We start from the raw sequence: 20,424 nt of genomic DNA, 5'->3' as shown, positions 1-20,424 counted from the left end.
AGATCAATATCGTACACTGTTTCATCGGGCATTAGGCCTATGTTACATTGGAAGACTGTACTTGTTTCTTTTCTGTTCACTAGGCTAAATCGCATTGTCTTATATCCAGTTGCACATTTCGCGTCTTTAGCAGTAAAAATAATAGAACCGCCACGGCAATTATGGTCAACAACTGCGCCATCCCTGGATGTACCTATGTGAACAATCCGCGTAGTGACCAATCTTGTAAGAGATCCTTATTCACGGTACGAAGACCAGAGCTATTAAGGAATGAAGCGGCCCAGAAGCAGCACGCAGCAATGGCCAGCCTCCTTCTTTCCACCAGGGACCCCTCAAAAGGAGATCGTATCAAGACGTTGCTCCATAAGGAGACGTAAATAAAGCAGCTGTCTCAACTTCAACAGAATTAACAGTTTAATTTATAATAGAGCCGCAATGTGCGAAAATCATTTTGAGGAGAGCAATATCATTCAGCTCAAAACCAGAAAGCAACTCAAAGTGGGAGCTCTGCCTAAGCTAAATTTGCCTGAAAGATGTAGCACAATCATAAAGGTATGCGGGGTATCTCTCACTCAGATCAAGAAACCAATGCACCAAACGATTCCAATTGATATATTTATTCATATAGAAGGTCGGCACACGGAACTAGAATATTGATTGGTATGCTGTTAAATTTCATTATTAACACCACACATTCAACAGAATTGCATATTATACCATTCCCTCCTATTGATACCAGACATTCTTGCAGTGGAAACTTTTTCCTCAGCTTGAACAAGTGCATCAACAATCTTCACGAGCAAAGATGCAGCAAGAAGCTGATGCTGCAGTCCAAGAAGTTTGCTTCCCTGCTGGCAAATGTTGGAGTAGTATTGATAAATACCATCAGTACCAACGTCACAGAACGCAGCATTCAAGCGTTTGACAAGTGGAACAATAAGATTTAAATCCAATTCCTCAAATCGTGGTCCACACCTGGAAATAGAATGACAATTACGGCAAGCAATCTTCAAAATGTTGATTACTCGGTCGATGTCAATTTGCTCAGTTGGTGACGGGAGCTTATGCACTTTCCCGTGCTTCTTGAGTTCCCTTACAGTGGGAAATATGGCTTCACAGACGTCACAACTTATTCCACTCCACTCATCCAATCCTTCAAAGCATTGGGAAATTTCCTCCTCGGTGATGGATTCCCAATCCTCCCACAATGATTCTTCGGCCATAACTTTTACGAAAAAGTATCGGTTATAAAGGAATCAAAATTTCTGTGAAAGCATAATACTCGGAATTTTATTTCCGTTTTTCCGTTTCATTTTCATCGCCTGCCCTTTTATTGTTATCTTCTATCATCATATAATACGCCACTATAATAGCTATTATATCATAAATCATCGCTGGTATTCACCGACCGGGCGCATTGCTCAGCGATATACCGGCATATTCATCGCTTCGTACGGCAACAAACGCAAGACCGTCACGCAAGTATCCAAGATATTCGCTAATCCGGCCAAACATATTAGGACGTCCAATTAGTAACAGAGTCCGTTATAAGTATTCATCCTCCAATACTCCGACCCACTCCCATCGACAACCATGCATTAAACCAACAAAAATTCAACTTTCCACCGTCTGAATTCCATGTTGGATTAATAGTGGTATACGTAACAATGGGTAGCTCCCTACGCAAAGCGGAGCGTGACCGATCTAAAGGGAGTTGAAAATATTATTGCGCGCAGTGTAAATAGAGTAGTTCAACTTATATAGATATTTCGGTATATCAATGCACTAATACCAGTATAATATAAAATATTTATAGTAATATGGGCAATAATACCATAAATATTCATTTTTACAAGATAATTGCTGCAAAACCATGAAAACAAAATATGTTTCGGATGAATATTAATTAGGCATTTAAATCAGTCGTCACTCCATCCTACAGTCTCTGTAGTTAAACCCGCTAGACGCCAACCCGCCACACGCCAAACACCACCCTGCGGCTGAGTCTCTACTTGGCGTCTGGCGTCTGAACGTGTTGAAACGCAGACTGGCGGCTGGATCGCTACATGGCGTCTGGCGTGTGAACGTGTTGAAACGCAGACTGGCGGCTGAATTGCTACATGGCGTCTGGCGTGTTAACGTGTTGTGACGCAGACTGGCGGATGAAGTGCTATATGGCGTCCAACATTTTAGGACGCTGTACTGCAACATAGCGTTCGGCAATTTTGTGACGCCGCGTTAGATATCGGAATCATGAACTGAACCACAATTTTGTATTTCTTTCTAATTAGAGATATAATTCTATTGCCAGGTTTATATAGCTCAGTGGTTGAAACGTAGACTGGCGGTTGAATTGCTCCATGGCGTCTGGAGTGTGATTGGCTTGAAACACAGACTGGCGGATGAAGTGCTATATGGCGACTGGCGTCCAACATTTTAGGACACCGTACTGCGACATGGCGTTCGGCGTCTGGCAATTTCGAGACGCTGTGCCGTGTGTAGATAGCCAGTTGCATAGCGTCCGGTGTATAGGATATGATTTATAGGCAAAGTTACTCATCGAGATGGAAGGGGGTGCTGGTGAATCAAAGTGATTTATCGCTGCAATATTATCTTGCTCGATGGAGGAATAATGTCTGGTACCATAGTGTCCTATATGGTGTTTATATGGTTGCCCGACATATGAGCATGCGACACAATGCAAAACGACAGTTGAGCATGCGACGCTACAGCATGGGGACACATTAGCATGGTAACACATGAGCGTAGGGACACATGAGCATGGGGACACATGAGCATGCTATTGTGTCGCATGCTAATATGTCCACGGACCGTTTATATAGCTCAGTGGCGTCGACACAAGTAAATCTCACGGCTCAATGAAATCGGTCTACGTCATACTTTAGTTACATTTAGTCAAAGGCAAATTGACGGCGATTTTTGACTGGCTTGCTGACCATTCAATTTGATGAAACGGGTATCAATTGAAAGCTGACGCTGCACTGATTACAAAAATATAAATTATATTTCGTTCGTTGCCCCGGAACCCCCATAATAAGCCTCGAATTTTTAATTGTTTTGCAGAGTGACATAGTGACGCAACAATGCTGTCTGGCGAAATGAGATCGACACTATGCTGCTACAGTTATTTGTTTGGTTACTGGATGAGTTTCCTCGTAGCAATGGCAGAAATGACTTTAGCTGAGGACTTGACGAACCTTATCAAAATCGTTACAGTTGAAGAAAATAGTTGCAGTCCATGCGACATCAGTTTTGAAACTGTGCAAAAGCTACATGATCATATTGAGGTAGTACACTGGGCTAACCGTGTAGATTGTAGAACATACCGTCCGGCCAGATTTACAAGGTTTGTCGAGATTTTGCTTTAGAGCCTACTTGCATACCGTCCTTCGCACTTCGTAGAACTAGCCTTTTTATTCATAATCTCATGACGTAGCTGGCTAGCGACGTAGTTACGTAGATTACATCAGACGCAAGACGTCAGCACGTACAAATTAGACGCAGCCCGTGGCGTCTGCCTAGTTGATATGTCCGACGCCAAGTTGATATACCAGACGCAAAGCGTCGGAATGTAGAAATTAGATGCATCCTATGGAATCTCGAAAGAGGATAGACGATATACATACAGACTCGTAACGGCGACAATCGACATGCACAAATTAGACGCAGCCCGTGGCGGCTGCATAGCTGATATATCCGACGCCACGCGTCGACATATACAAGTTAGATGCCCCCGTGGCTTCTGAATAGTTGATATTCCAGACGCAAAGCGTCGGAATGTACAAATTAGATGCATCCTGTGGAATCTCGATAGAGGACAGACGATATACATACAGACTCGAAACGGCGACAATCGACATGCACAAATTAGACGCAGCCCGTGGCGGCTGCATAGCTGATATACCCGACGCCACGCATCGACATATACAAGTTAGATGCACCCCGTTACATCCACTGCAGCAGATGGCAAACGCCAAAATATCAATTTATCCAATACTCAGTTTGAAATTCTTCTTCTTAAAGTAATTGTAATTGTATTTGCAGCATGTGTGGATGAAATACTAAGTTCAGGGGTATCCTTGAAATACTAAGTTCAGGGGTATCCTTTGCCCTCTCAATTCGGAGTTTGACATTTTAATAGGCCAGGAGCACTGGTACAAGGATATTTTAACGAAGTTTCGGTGAGTTAGTGTGATGCTATTCACGGGTCGTATCTCATTTCTATTTTACTCAGCCAATTTCAACGCAAGTACTCCAAAAGAAAGTTTGTGACAAGTCCAAGGACTGAATTGGACAGGACTGATGTACAAAAAGATGGATATAATTGTGGAGTACTTGCTTTGAAGGTATTTGATACTTTCATGTATAATTATGTAGTATGGCTCGAATCAAATAAATGATTTGTACCCTACTCTCACTAGGCTGCTGAACTCTACTGCACAAGTGGGGCATCAATTCCTGATATAGATCTACAGTTCGATCATTCTGCACGAGCTTGTGAAGAGTACCGAAAGTACTATGGCCAACTTCTACTTGATGAGACCGGTATGTTACTCCATATCACATGCAAAATAATAATAATTTCAAGCTATTTTCTGTACAGATGACGGAGAATTGGCAAATTATTGCAATAAATGAAGAAGTCAAATGCAATGATCACGGATTGGGTATGGATTTGAAAAGTTGATTTGTCCAGTATAATGATCCAAGTATTTTATAGGTTGCATGTGACGGCTGGGACCCGCGGACATACCAGGATTGTTGTTACCCAGGGCAACAGCTACAAACTGGTCATTTTTCTTGTGCTTGTTTCACTGCAGAATAATTTGAATATAGTTACTTGAATACTCGTTCATCTCCATGCGAGTGTAAGGAGGGGCAGCAGAGACTAGCCAGGGGTAACCGGAGCTATGCAGTTGTTTTTAATTATTAGGATTACTGATTTCGTAAATCCTGGCAATAGAATGATATCTCTAATTAGAAAGAAATACGAAATTGTGGTTCAGTTCATGATTAATTCCGATATCTAACGCGGCGTCACAAAATTCCCGAACGCCATGTTGCAGTACAGCGTCCTAAAATGTTGGACGCCATATAGCACTTCATCCGCCAGTCTGCGTCACAACACGTTCACACGCCAGACGCCATGTAGCAATTCAGCCGCCAGTCTGCGTTTCAACACGTTCACACGCCCGACGCCATGTAGCGATTCAGCCGCCAGTCCGCGTTTCAACACGTTCAGACGCCAGACGCCACGTAGAGACTCAGCCGCAGGGTGGCGTTTGGCGTGTTGGCGTTTAAGCGGGTTTAACCCCTGTTGGAGAACCGGCAGTACGTGTGAGAGTATCAACCATACGCTACATGACATCTACCTCGACGCCTGCTGATCTTCTTTACAGCTTTCATGACCACGCTAAAAGACCCAAATTCACAGCAAAAAGTGTATACTCAATCCCTATAACTGACCAAAATGTATACCTTTCTGTTTACCAGGACTTGTCGTGTCAGTTACATGACGTCATTTCATGGTTGAGTGATTTCGTTTCCGTTTTATGGCTTTTCTATTTGTAAATTAAATTACGACCAAACTATTGAGTATTCGCAATTTTTATTATTTTATCCATGTTCCTAACCACATAATGTACGAAATAAGGGAAAGTCTTTTTGAAGATGCAAAGTCTTTTTGAAGATGCAGTTGACCTTTAACGCTCTCGTTTTGTCAAATCTCCCGTTGTTGTTGTTATACCATTCTTTCGTTACACTACCTATTTCATCTTTACATTTCGAATTGCAATCTCCATATTATACTGACGGCCACTACCGATGAGGGTCAGTTGAAAAGCTTATAGTGAATAAATTGCGAATATGAATGTGTTGTTCGTTGCAACATTGGAGTATCGTGTTGTAGCAAAGAAATTTTTCGTCATTACACACCTCTGCAGACAATAACAACGTGGAAAAGGGGATGAGGCATTCTCATCACCAGATAAACACCAGTGTTCTCAGCAATGCAGAATCAGTTGCACCTTCGTAAGCTGAATTCATTCACTTGAATGATGGGCGTGGAGAAAGGGATTGGAAAGAATTCGCATGAAAAAAATCAAATCTAATATTTGATGAGACAAAAAGATCTCTGAAGGATTCCTTGAATTCAGGACGGCTGTCACTGAAAAATATCTACGATCCAACTGAGAGTACGACCTTGACGGATATCAGTGTGTCATACGATGGTACATGGCAGAAAAGGGGACATGTTAACAAGTATGGAATTGGATTTGTGATGGAACCGAGCACAGGAATTGTTCTCGATTATAAAGTAGAGACAAAATATAGCCGTGTTTGTACTATCAATCAAAAAAGTATACAGATGAGGGACAATTGACAAAGTGCGAGGAACGTGATCCAGCATCATATAGAAGAAATCATGTGGGTTCATCGGGGTCTATGGAGCGAGATATAGCCAAAGTTCTTTGGCAACGCTCTGAATCCATTGGATTCGGACACACGACTTTGATATAGTAACTTGGGGCAAAGAACGATTTTCCGAATTCCAGGGTAATGGGTGAAGGTCGAATTCAAAATATATCAAATTTATAACAAGAGAAATGTACTACACAAACAAGTACTAATTTGCCATTGCTTTCGTTCATAGTTGTACCTACAAGCGATCTTCTATGCCCTGTTATTTCCGACGAAAAAAAAAATTGAGTAGCGGCAGCCGCAACTTTGCTACCATCGGCGTGCACGAATGTCAATCCTAGGCTTGCTTTGTACTGTGTTATGACCACCAACAAACGTTGAAGGGAGATTACGATATCTTTTTCCGGTAATGTTCCTCAGCCCGAATCGCCTATAACCCCTGCAGATCGAAGTCATGGTGAATTGAACGATAACCAGCGTTCCGCAGGCTGCCGTATACACAACTCAATCCATTGTTATATGATAACGCGTTATACCGATTGTATTATGACGACATAACGAGGCTCCGTCTTACATAAAACTCGTAGGCTTGTAGAGTCCTGAGGGTGAGATTTAGACTAAGATAGAGGAGATTAGGAATATTAAGATGGAGTGGAGTGAGTCGGATATGGAATTTGCTTTAAATGAAGTGGCACACCAGGAACAATGCGCAAGGGAAGTCGCAAGAAAATACGGGATCGCCGTTAGCACGTTGCGAAGCCGAATGGCAAAATGCTCCGAGTTACCGCGGCGAAAACCAGGACGAAAGCCAGTTTTCAGCAGCGACGTGGAGCTAAGCCTGGCAAATTTCATCGACACTCTTTGCAAAGCTGGTTTCAGCATTAAGCACACGGAGCTATTGGATCTGGTCCAAGTTCCGCAAGGAAATCAGTTACTTCCAATCCATTCATAATATTGGATTTTTATGAATCACTGGGCAGGATTGTGGATAAAAATAAGTTGTCGGCAAGTCAAATTTGGAATTGCGACGAATCGGGTTAAGTCGCCTATAAAAATACTTGCGGCGCAGGTCGCCTTAACACTACGGTATTGGCCTGCTGTTGTGCGGATAGCACCGCCATGCCCCCGCTCATCGTATATAGCGGAAAAAATTTACAAAGCACCTGGCGCGGTCCTGATGCTTTACCAGGGACGCAATATGCCGTAAGTGACAACTGCTGGGTAACCAGCGAGATATTTGCCGGCTGGTTTGAAAATTTTAGTAGGAACGTGGCGAAGCGACGACCACTTTTGTTGATTTTCGATGGCCATCTGAGCCACGTATCACTGAAAGTGATCGATTGCGCCATGAAGGAAAATATAATCCTACTCAAATTACCACCGCACGTGACGGATGTACTGCAACCGCTCGACGTAGCGTGTTTTGGACCATTGAAAAAACACCGGGAGAACGTTCTAAACAGCTGGGTGAATATTCATGGTACAAGTGAGGCGGGCAAACTTCGCTGACCAATTGGGAAAGATTTGGAGTTTGGGTCTGTCAAAAAGTAATGTTATATCTGGCTTCTCTTCAACTGGTATATACCCGGTAAAGAAAATTATCCGAATGATCGCTTTGGCAAGCGATTGATTCGGAGATACGAGGCATGGGTGGAAGAAGGCAAGCCCGGGGACATGGAGACCCTGGCTACGGAAGTGACCACTCCAAAAAAGCTCACAAAATGCGTGTTAGAAGGCAGCGTAGATGAAGTAACTTCGGACAGAGAGGCACTCAGGAAATTCAATTTTCACCACCTAAACCATTCAATTTTCACCACCTAAACCAGAGGTCTCAAACGCGGCCCGCGAGACAATTTTGTGCGCCCCGCGACGGCATTTTGGATTTCGAAGTATGCCTGCTGTACTGATATCATAGTAACCAATAATGATTATGAATAGCAGGTCCGAATGTAGTTAAGTATAGTGCTTGGTAAGTCCAATTACAACAAGGGACGTACAACAAGGGACGTCTAAGTTCAACTTTGCACCTATAATGCAGGAACAATATAGTAGAAATAGAGTTAAGTCACTACTTCAGCTGTCTGTAAAGTGGCGGTTATTCATGGTGGACATAAAGTGGCGGTTATTCGAGGTGGACAAATTCCTAGATATGCGTTGTGAGGTTGGTGGTCAACTCAGCTTGTTTCTTGTTTTGGTGCATTGTTTTGGTGCAGTGCTTATATCAATCTGCGCAGTTGCATACCCGGACAGTGGACACGCTCGTTTACGCTACGACACACATGAGACGCGATAAGTTGAAATATTGCATCGGCACATGCGACACACCTATGTTTTACGAGGCAGTAACGTGCACGATACTCGTGCATATGAACAGACCTGATCTACGGCCCTTGCTCTGACGTGTTTGGTGTGGTGTGACATGTCCATAAACTTGTATTATTACTTTTCCGATCCTGGATCGTAATTGACTTTACGTGATTGGTGTAGTTGTTGACCGTCGCCAGTTCGTCAAACAAACGCCAATCGATTTAATGCACGCACCGTCTTAGTATACGCGAGTGATATAGTGTAGGAGTGTACGAGAGTTAACAGTACAGTTCCAAGCTTGATGGTGCGATGCCAAAAGCGTTGAATGTGTGGTGCTTTAGCCCTGTGCATACCTATCAGTGATGAGCGGAGTCTGCTTTTCAAAACTCCGAGTCCCTCCGACAACTTTGGTCTCTGAGGCAAAGTCCCTCCGACTCCGAGGATCTCAATCCCAGACTCCGAGATAACCCGAAGAATCTTGTCCAGTCTCCGAAACATCCATATCGGTAGTTATTCAAAAACATTGTCGAAGAATCCCAATCGATGTTTTCGATAGCCTGTCTGATATTCAGACCAGTTTTTTAGTATCCGTCAATTGCCGAACAGTCGCAACATTACTTCTGAGAGTTCAGTTTTCTCCGACAACATGGATAGTCATTAGAGGTCGACCGATTATCGACATGGCCGATTATCGAGGGCCGATATTTAGAGCTTTCCCGATTATCGGTATCGGCCTATGAAGGCCGATATCGCGGCCGATATTTTATATATAAAAAACATTCGAAAATTTTGGAAATTCAATGCTCCGTGTTTTCAATCTCAAGAAATCGACGACGCAAAGGGTGATATATGACAGATTTACCATTGCAGGACGAGTTTAGCTGGGTGAGCATGCAGAGAAACTAGCTTCCTGCATTACAATCTATCTTTTCTGAATTGATCTGCAATTCTGTATCATATTTTGCTTTTTGGGTTATCCCAAATTTCATCGAATGTGCACAATTAAGCAATAATTCTTTTCAATTTCAGTTTTCTCGTTTGTTGTTCAGCTTTCTGTGGCATGAACAAGTGCCATCTTGCCTAATATATAATATTTTTGGTGAAATTGTTCTCTGCTCCTTCCATATTAATATCGGCCTATGATATCGGTATCGGCCTTCTGAGTGGCCGATATATCGGTATCGGTATCGGCCTGTAAAAATCAATATCGGTCGACCTCTAATAGTCATGCTAATAAAACTGCGACCCTTCAGATCGGTCCACATATCTGTGGTGATGCCAGACAGCCCATAAGACTTGATAGCAACTCTTAGTCCTCTGACAGCTTCTGCTTGAAACATAAAGCCTCCTCATCCAACTTACGTTTCACCGTAAATCTGGATGGCAAAACGTCTTCTGCACTCAATTTGCCATGCATTGTTTCGATCAAGGCATCAGCCACCTGCTTAAGGCCCTTCCCCTCAACAGAGCTCAGTGGTCTCATATCATGGGCTACAAAGGAGACAACACAACGGCAAACCTTCTCCTTTGATTTCTCGCTTACTTTTTTGTTGGGAGAAAGAAAGGAACTTTCTTCAACTGCGATCCATTCTTTTTAAGGCTGCTGCACACTGGCTCTCGCGACACGACAAAACGAGAGAATCGCGCCTGTCTGTGACAAAACCATGTACACCGCGTCGCCAGACTACGCAACAAAGCGTCGGCGAGTGGGCTGCGCACTCAGTCGCAGTAGAAAATAAGCACGCGCTCTTTCGACGGTGCTGTTGCAATCACTAATCGTTCAACTTCCTATCTAACATTCTCTTTTACCAGATGCGTAATTTATCTTGGGTTACACGGTGAAGGCTGTGCGGGATTGACGCAGTGCGCTGTATGGTATCCAACAACCCCCGAAAAAGAATGATTGAGCCTCAAGTTGATAACTTAAAGTTGGAAGAACGAAATGAAGATATATTTGATAATTAGATTACTATATGTTCACAATACAAGATGAATAACAGAACATAACATGACCGCTAGCCCGCCAATGCCACTGACATTACGAAAGTACCGGTAGGCCAAGAAGAGTAGGCCTATATATAAAATGTATGATTGATTGACTATGTCAGGGCGTTTCAACGATTAGACACCTTCTTGTTTATATTCTTTGTATCTTGGGTACTGCATATTGTGCATATGCGTCTTGAGTTGAAATAAAAAACTGAGTTTTCGAATTTGAGAATATCTTAGTGGCATTACAGTGTATCCCTTATCAAAATTCGGAGCATCAGCAAAATGCTGTCTGTACAGATAGAAAACACATATGTGTAGGAAGTATCTTGATGTGTTCTTCAATAGTAATAACCATCAAGAATCTATACTGTTACGAAATCATTAAGTTGGTACAGAACAGATATGCCTACGTTATGACTCGGTGTCCCAGTGTGCAGTAGAACGCAACTACCGCGATTATGAGCGCGACATGATCTGGGAATTACCTGTTTTAGTCGTGTCGCAAAGCCAGTGTGCAGCAGCCTATACACGCTTCGATATGTCTTCGAAGATGCGACGTACCACTTGTCAACTTGTGATGCTTTAGCCGAACATTGCATTTTTGACACCTCGCAAACCCAGTATACTGGCCATTATTATCATGCAGCAAGCAGCATCAATCTTTTTCTGCCTCTTTGTGGGTAATCCACTTGAAGTCGACGGTGCTTCAGCCATTATATTGAAACGACGAAGGAAAACCAGTCAGTTCGAACTAACTACCACTAACACCACTAAAATCGACGATCACATCACAGGTTTCAGCAAATCAAGTTCCGCACATTGATGATTTTTCTTGGTTTTCGACTCGCAAACATTCGTTTTCTCTGCACGAAGACATAGTCATGCTCAATATTGATGGTTTTCAGTGCGTAGTAATTCCGCAGTCACTTCGCTCGCGAGTCTTATCATTGTTGCACGAAGGACATTGGGGTATCGCGAAAATGAAGCAGATGGCTCGACGTTACATCGCATGGCCTTCCATTAATCGCGACATTGAAAATCTCGTAAAGAGTTGCGACGCTTGCCGCAAAGTAATGAAAGCGCCTGATCGTCAATATCGCGAATGGCCCAAAACTTCTGAAAGCTTTGAACGAATTCACTTGGATTTCGCAGGTCCAATAAACAATAAAATGTTTCTTGTCATCGTCGATGCGGATTCGAAATATCCTTTCGTTAAAGTAATGTATGTCGGTTCTACCACAACCTTGTGTGTGGTCAATGCTTTGAGGGAAGTCTTCTCTATCGAAGGCTTGCCCATAACAATTGTCACGGATGGCGGGCCGCAATTCACATCGAATGAATGGACGATTTTCATTTTTGCTCTCGGGCGCCGCCATCTTGGCCTATGGTTGGCCAGAGCTGAATCGAGCTTCATAGGCGCAGGTGGCTGTTTTGGAGTTGATTACGTTAAAGCCTTCGCTTTATGGTGGTTCCGCGTTTTGGTGCAAAATAAGTATTGATAACATACTCATCAATACTATACAATGTTTTTGAGCGAAAAAACGAGCTGGTTTACAGTCGTTTTACAAAGCTTTCTTGTGCCGGTGTGTGACAACTTTTCACTCACAAAAGTCGGGGAACAAGTAAGGCCCTGTGGATATGCAGCTGCATCACTCAAGTATCAGCTGTACCACAGCCAGGGCGGTAATGACACTAGTCATGATTTTCTGATGACTCGACGGCCGTATATCCACAGGATCAAAAAGTAATACCAGATAGACTTTGAGGCCATAGCATAACCCTATCTGTGAAATAGTTGATCATAACGCATATAAAGTAGTGAATTTATTCGACTAATAATCATTATGTTTTATGTGTACAGGTTGATTTGCAAAGTACCGTTAACAAAAAATCTATAAGCCTATTTTATATAGCTTATAGGAAATCGGATATGAATGCAGATAAGGGACCGCGGACTGTGAAAGGAAGATCCCATTTGCACTGCTGCGTTCCAAAATGCAACAATGACTCAAGAATGACGATGAATTTATCTTTTCACTGGTTTCCTGTTAAAGAAGAAACAAGGAAAAATTGGGTACAAAACATTCGACGTGAAGTTGGGCCAAATTTTAAAGTAAGGAAATCATCACAACTGTTTCAGTCTCTCATATGTTCTGTCCAGAGATAACTCTTGACATTTGTATAGATAACTGTAAATACGCGGGTTTCTGGCGAGCATTTTCATGAAAAGAACTATAGACTAATTTCTAGCGGACGTCACTTTTTGAAAATGGGAGCGGTTCCTGGCATTTTTGAGTGGACGAAGTCAAGAGCACCAAGAAAGATGTTGCTCAGGCATCAGAGGTGACAAGAATAAATAAATTATCAATTTACAACAGATTACAATTGCAACATATATATGAGTAGCGAAAATCATTCCCATCAATCTGTAGCAAGCTTACTGACATGTTATGTAATCCGACTCATTTATGATTTGACCAATTTTATAATTGTTTGATATTTTTTGGTTACATCACTGGGACTAATTATTGAGTCAAAGCTCGATTACTTCAAGTAAGTAAATTTAGACCTATTTCATAAACTGCCATATTTGCTTAATTCCATGGCGTAGTTGTGCATACTTTAATTTCTGTCACGTGGCATGTTCCGCCATTGGTTACATGTCATTAATTTTTGCATAACTGTATTTGCAGTGGACATGGACATGACACTCCAGAAGAAATGCCGGGTTCAAGCAGCACTGATCAGATCACACACCTGCAAGAGCCATTGTTGGATCACAGCTATTGTAAAGAAGATTTACCCCTTTCCGAAGAGTTATGTAAAGCAAAGGAACGAATACAGGATTTGAGTGAAGGTTCAATAACGGTTCAATGACGATGCGTACATTAACAAATAATCTAGCACACTGAAGGGAGGATACACACAAGTCTTGAGGCATGGTTGACTGCTATTCTACCATAGCATGCAATCCTTGCATTTCCCATCTGTTCAATAAATAATCAACTTTCGACAGTTCTGTGTGTGTTTATAGTGACAAATTAGGCGCGTAGACAATGGACGAGTTATTGACAATGTATTGGCCATTTGCTAGAAACCAGCCAGTTATGCAGAGCTATCTGGGGCACAACTGGAAGTGATGGGTTTGGTACATGAGAACACCATGGAGACCAAAGTATAAACCCGGTTAAAATAATGATCTCCGGTTCGCCATGACCCTTTCATATCCAGCAAATGGGTTTGGTGTCACTGACTATTCTAGGCAGTTCGTCATCAGATCTTGAAATAATGTCCATCGTTCCATGGTCCACGGCGTTGTGGTTGGTCAATATGGCACATCTGCACCTGGAAAATAGGAATGTGCGGCAGCATTTTGTACTCGTATTTAAAGCTTCGTATAATTCGTTATTATTTAGGAAAAATTTAACTGCTTATACTTCGCTTTACAAGTTATTGCTTTACCTTACTACCGTAAGCACCGAATTTTGCAAGTTGACGACCTATATCGCTTCGAAGTATCAAAAGTCATTCACAAATATTTTTCCATGACTTTTTCATGCCTGCTAAAAATGTCCACTCCCATTACACGAGATCCTCGTCTAAAGGAAATATCGACCTACCCCCACCCAATAGCAACTTAACTAAGAGGTCCATCGACTACTCGGGACCTATCATCTGGAATGCATTACCACCACATATCCGCGAATTGCCCTTTAATAGATTCAAAAAAGCCCTACTTGATCACCTCTTATCGCTACACTAACACTGTTGCCCTACCTTGCCCGGACATTGCTTCATTGATCATTTGCTACCATCGTTTAAGGGGGGAGGGTACTGCTGGACTCGGAAAAAATTTCATTTTTTTTTTTATTGCAGAATCCAAATGTATAAAACTAGCTCTTTCAAAAAATATGCTTACCTTGCCTGATTTGTAATTAGAAGTTTGTTAAAATGATATTTGAAATCTCATGTTTTCGTATAAATACCCCCCCCCCTCCTCTCATTTTCAAACAAGCTCAAAATTGTCTGTAAACAATCAGTAATCATCATTTCATACAGTGAGTAGAAGAGCCATATCTGTAATCGATTAAGCGTGACGTTCAAAACATTGTAATCCTACTACTCCTGGATTGCGATCAGCTGTTCGCTCACAAGAGAAGAGGTGAAAGTTATCCATTTTCTGTGTTTTGTTTATCATATTGGGAAATTTTCAAGATTGCATTGGTAGATTATTGATTGCTAATCGTTGTATTGATTATGAGGACAAAGATAACCACTAAGAAGGCATTTGGCAACAGGAAAAGAAAATGCTATAATCGCGGAAAAGTACCGGTAGTTCCTAAGAAATCTTTTGAGAAAAGATTGGACCTTTTATCGCCCTCAACATCTGGAAGTGGTGGTTCAGATTCTGCAGAGACGTTTTTCCTCGCAAGTTTTGCATTTTTTGATTCAGTTGTTCAAAAAATTGTGAATTGCCCCGACTGTGGCTCAACTGACAAAGGCTATTGGAACTGCATACAGCATAAAGGATTTGCAACTCAAATTATTATCGGAGTATCATGCTGCAAAAAAGAAATTTTTCGACAATACACCTCCGAAATGAAAGATATCGTAGAACTCGACGGTAAGAATCATTCCCATCACCAAATAAACACAAGAGCTGTGTTCTCTGCTCTGCAAAATTCTATGCACTTGGCTAAGCTGAATTCGTTCACAGAAATGATGGGTATTGAAAAGGGCATTTCCAAAAAATCATTCGAAAAAATTTCAGCTCTAATCTATAACAGGACCAAATCTACTCTGAAAGATTCCATTGATTCATCCAGACAGTCTGTAAAAAATATATATGATCAAAGTGATGAAAATGGCCTGACCAATATCAGTGTGTCCTATGACGGAACCTGGCAAAAAAGGGGGCATGTCAGTAAATATGGCATCGGCTTCGTCATAGAGCCGAGCACAGGTTTTGTGCTCGACTATGAAGTAAAATCTAAATATTGGCGTGTTTGCGATACCAACGAAAAAAGGTACAAGGATGAAGCATTGAAAAAGTGGAGAGAGGAACACCAGCCAGTATGCTATAAAAACCACGAGGGATCATCGGGGGCCACGGAGAGAGATATAGCCAAAATTCTTTGGCATCGTTCTGCAGAAATAGGATTTCGTTACACTACAATGATTTCAGATGGAGATTCCTCAGTGATGGCAATGCTGAAAGAATCAAAACCCTATAGGTCCATCGCTGTGGTAAAGGAGGAGTGCATCAACCACGTCAATAAAAGAATGTACACCAGATTAACAAAGGTCGTACAGACGGAAAAACTAAAAAAACGTAAAATGGGAGGGGTCGGCAAATTGAGTATTCCCAGAATAAAAAAGTGGAGTCAGTACTACCACAATGCCATTGTGAATAGTGCACCCGATGCAAAAGAAGCCTCAAAAAAAGTTTGGGCAATACTGTTGCACAATTGTTCAACCCCGGAAAAACCCACTCATGGTTATTGTGATGAGGCGTGGTGTTTTTACAAAAAAGCTAAACGGGAAGGAGCTAGTGATCCGATACCACTACCAAAAAGCAAGTACCATCCACTGACACCTCAAATGTTCCAAGCAGTAAAACCTGTATTTCAAGATCTTGCAAGTTTAGATTTGCTTTCTAGGTGCATGAAACTGCAAACTCAAAATGCGAATGAGTGCCTCCACAGCACATTATGGAAGCGATGCTCCAAGGAATCTTTTTTTGGTAAAGACTACATGGAATTTGTGGTGGCTCTTGCAGTTATACGATGGAACAATGGTGCAAAAGGTTTGTTCAATGTGTGCAATTCTGCAGGAGTTCCAATGAGTCCCCGCGTCAAAGATGCGGCATCTAGAGACGATGCCATCAGAATTAAACGATCTCACACTCAGGCTGACACAACGCGGGAACGGAAACGTAAAAGATTGGATGATTTATCCAAGGATAGAGAGTCTGAGAGACACGAAGGCACTACTTACAGTGCAGGAAAATTTTGATTATATTAGTGCTGCATCATTGATTCTTTCCTCACTGTTGCAACGTTCGATATTGTTTGTTTCGTTTTTTTTTATTACATTTGATGCCGAAAATTTGCTTGTTTGAAAGATCTCGGGAGGTAAATGTGGGTGTAATATCTTCCCTCGTACCAAATGCGATCGGTATTGACAATGTTGCAGTATTCACAATATGTTATTTCGTCTATACAACATCTAACTGATGTCTGATTTAGGATTTAGAAAATTTTCAAATTTGGTATAGCAATTTTGAGTGAAAAATCATCAAATCGCACAAAATTTGTATCTTTTATTTCGCATTTAGGATCATTCAATTTCCTTCAAATTTGGCTATATACTCATTAAAGCATGCCTACAACATTTAAAGGCAACAGATTTCAAATACCTGCTCTACTTTTTCACCAAAATATTTTTCAATTTTCAAAGTTGATTTTCTCTCATTTTTAGTTTTTGGTAATATGGGGTCACGAGGACAAGAAATTTTTATATCAAAAGACCTTCAATCCTGATCAAACTTGGGTTAGTAGTAGCGGTAGGACTGCTCTACCTGCTGAAACTATTGTTTTTGCTACCTGACATTTAGTATACGCACTATGCTACTTATAATCTGAATTTTACGAAAAAAAATCGAAAATTCAGCACCTCACTAGCACCAAACGAATATTCCGTAATTTTCTTTTTGATATCGGAAGTTTCAAGCGTTTCAGCAGGTTCTTATAGGCCTCGGGACACTTTATAAAGCATTGCTTAGAATCTCTCAGCATCCATCGATGAGACAGGCGTTTTCCCGTGCTACTTGTTCGATTCGCCAATCTCCCCCCCAATTTGGGCCCAAGGAGTCATCGTAAAATGCTGAAATTCTTGCAGTATATGAAGTTGAGTCTAAATAGCTCACACACCAATTTTTAGGAATCCAGCATCAATTGGTTATGAAATATCGCAATTTGAAAATTTTGTGAGTCTAGCAGTACCCTCCCCCCTAATTTTTCTTCTATTCTATTTTTTTAACTACTGTAACATTTTTTACAGCCAGACTGTTTAGAGTCAAGTGTACCTGTTTGATGCTGGTGTGATCAGACTAGATGACCTTCACGGTCTTATCGATCATTCCTATCTAATACCGAATACTGTGCATGCATATTTTCTGCACCGCGACCACTGCCGTGTGTTATGTATTTTGGTCAGTGGCGGCTCGTCCTATAGGGCAACTGGGGCATTGCCCCACCTAAAATTCTGTTCAATAACAATCATTTACCATTTATAGACGCACAGCAAACAATATATACCGATATCACAGCGAAACCCGCATTCTTCTTGTGCTTTCGCTTGTAAATGCCCAAGCCCATAGCTCGCGCAGTCTCTGCGAAAATCGAATTCTCTTCTGTGTTTTCGCTTTGTGAATGCCTAGCCGGGGCTTGCCCCGGTAGCGCTCATAACAAGCTTTCACTGTCTATTCTCTGAAATCCGCGCACAATAAAGAAACGGTGATTTACTCTCTCCTATTCATAAAATTACCGAGCAAGTAGGGCAACTTGCCTGGTTGCCCCTAAAGTGTGATGTAACAATCGTATCTATATCTCAACTCGGTTACCGGCACACGCGTTGAGTCGACCTTAGCTGGTATTGGACGATATTTGCGATGTTTCGCACATTGAAAATTGTTGAAACTTGGTATGTTATTTCGTGATGGTGGTATTTAACACCGCTCCAAGTTTCAGGGTTGTTAATTAAAGTGTAGGGTAGTAATTTCGTTTCCAACGTTGACAGTGTGCTAATCCGTCATGTATCGCAAACAGATTTTACTTAAAAGCGGGCATTGGTCTCCATTGATTTTGACGATGTTTCATACCCAGATCGGTCATGACATTTGGCATAGTTAGTCATAGTGTTAGTATCGAACGCCGTACCAAGTTTAAAGTTTATCACGGAACTATGTGGGTGGTAATTTCGTCTCCTAAGTCGAGTGAGAGCTGACTCGCCATTTATGACTAACAGATTTTACGCAAAACCGGTATTGGTCTCTATCGATTTTAACGATGCTCCATACCTAGATCGGTCTTGAGCTTTTGAACGGTATGTCTTGATTTCAGTATCGAACGTTGTGCCAAGTCCCGAGGTTGACACTCAATGATTTGGGCACTAATTTCGTCATCGAGGTCAAGTATAGTAGAGATGGGTGTAGTAGAGATGGGTACTGATCTGACACATGGCCTAATACTAATTACCGCATTGCGGATTTCACGCAAAAGCCTGTGTTGGTATGTGCTAATTTTAACTGTGTTTCATACTGAGATAGGTGAAGAGATGATGATCTCATAAAAGAGGTTACTAAGATTCGCGGTTTGCATTCAAATCTTTACTTTATTTTATATTCTCCAATGTCAATTTTACCGTGAAATAGTGGCCTTCAAGCCATTTGCTGACATCACTATGTCAAGCGCGGTAGCTATAGTTCGTTTTCGATGACGGCTAACAGCTGATCGCTTGATCAGTCTATTCCTCAGTATATTTTACGCTAAAATCGGTGTTTTTACGCAAGACTCGGCCATTATCAGCCTGGAAATTATCCATTGATCTAACCGTACACGGAAGGAAAGCGCACTCTTACCCTTTTCCCAACGTACTTCGATAAAAAAATGAAAGGCTGACGTATAAGCGAGGATAAGGACGCCTTGTTATACACTTTTACACTGCTGGTACAAGGGGACAGTGTCTCTAGTGCGACCGAAATTGGGTAACGTGATCTGAACCATGCGGGCTACAGCAAACGGTGTCTCGATATTACCCGATGGTCGACATTGCTCAACTCGAGTTGACTTGTTTATATTCCAATACATCTTTTTCCGAAGTAGTAACCACTAGTGAACTTGTAAAATTCCCATAGTTGAAAAATCGCTTTTTATCAACTTTGCTGCAGTGATTAGGCTCGATGCGTTAGATGTGCTCACGATTCTTACGCTCTCATTCTGGGTATTCCAGATTTCAATGAACTCGTCGTTGAACATTTTTCAACTATGAAATCACGCCGCGCGCAATAGGCCTACTGTTACGAACGTTAAAATGTGCATGTATGAACTATACTGTACTTCATATTTTCTCTCGAATAATTTGAAATGCTTAATCATTGTTAACCATGTCTAATGTCTATACCCCATTCAAATTGTGTGTGGCCATCACGAAGTCACATTTTCACGTCGCAATACACTATTGTGACGTCATTTAGACAATTAAAATCGCGTACACCCCTTGCCCCACCACACGATATTGTCACGAGCCGCCACTGATTTTGGTTTGATGAAAATAAAGACTCTCTCTCTCACACACCAATATCACGCATTGACGGCAGCGAGAGGCAAAAAAAATTCACTGGCAATCCTGTCTACATCAGCAAAACTTAACGTGGGTAAACCCGTCAACAACTCAGAATATGCTAGTTACATACTATCGGTACGAGTACTGTCTAAAATGTTCCTGCCATTTGTGACATTGGAGATAAACATTGGCATCAGTGCATTTTGGCAAAATGCAGTTCAACGGATAAGGATTCTCAAACAACTAGTGAAGAAATAGGGTTCTGATTTTGCTAGCAATGACCACCCTGATTTTGCTAGCAATGACATGAAATCAGTCATAAGGGCTGTAGCAATAACT

General features: G+C 41.7%; 1 long non-coding RNA gene across 1 annotated transcript; it reads left to right on the top strand.

Moving 5' to 3' along the window:
* The first annotated feature begins 4,174 nt into the window (after positions 1–4,174).
* Positions 4,175–4,813, top strand: LOC145447798 (uncharacterized). Its single transcript, XR_013917709.1, has 4 exons — positions 4,175–4,367; positions 4,443–4,566; positions 4,625–4,688; positions 4,742–4,813. It is a non-coding gene; the product is annotated as an uncharacterized LOC145447798 (long non-coding RNA).
* The last annotated feature ends 15,611 nt before the right edge of the window (positions 4,814–20,424 follow it).

The sequence above is a fragment of the Botryllus schlosseri genome, chromosome 10, assembly GCF_051294905.1.
Source record: "Botryllus schlosseri isolate E-star chromosome 10, Bs_hap1, whole genome shotgun sequence".
NCBI lineage: Eukaryota > Metazoa > Chordata > Ascidiacea > Stolidobranchia > Styelidae > Botryllus > Botryllus schlosseri.
Note: the sequence above shows the minus strand (reverse complement) of the source record. Positions and strands in the feature narration are given on the sequence as shown.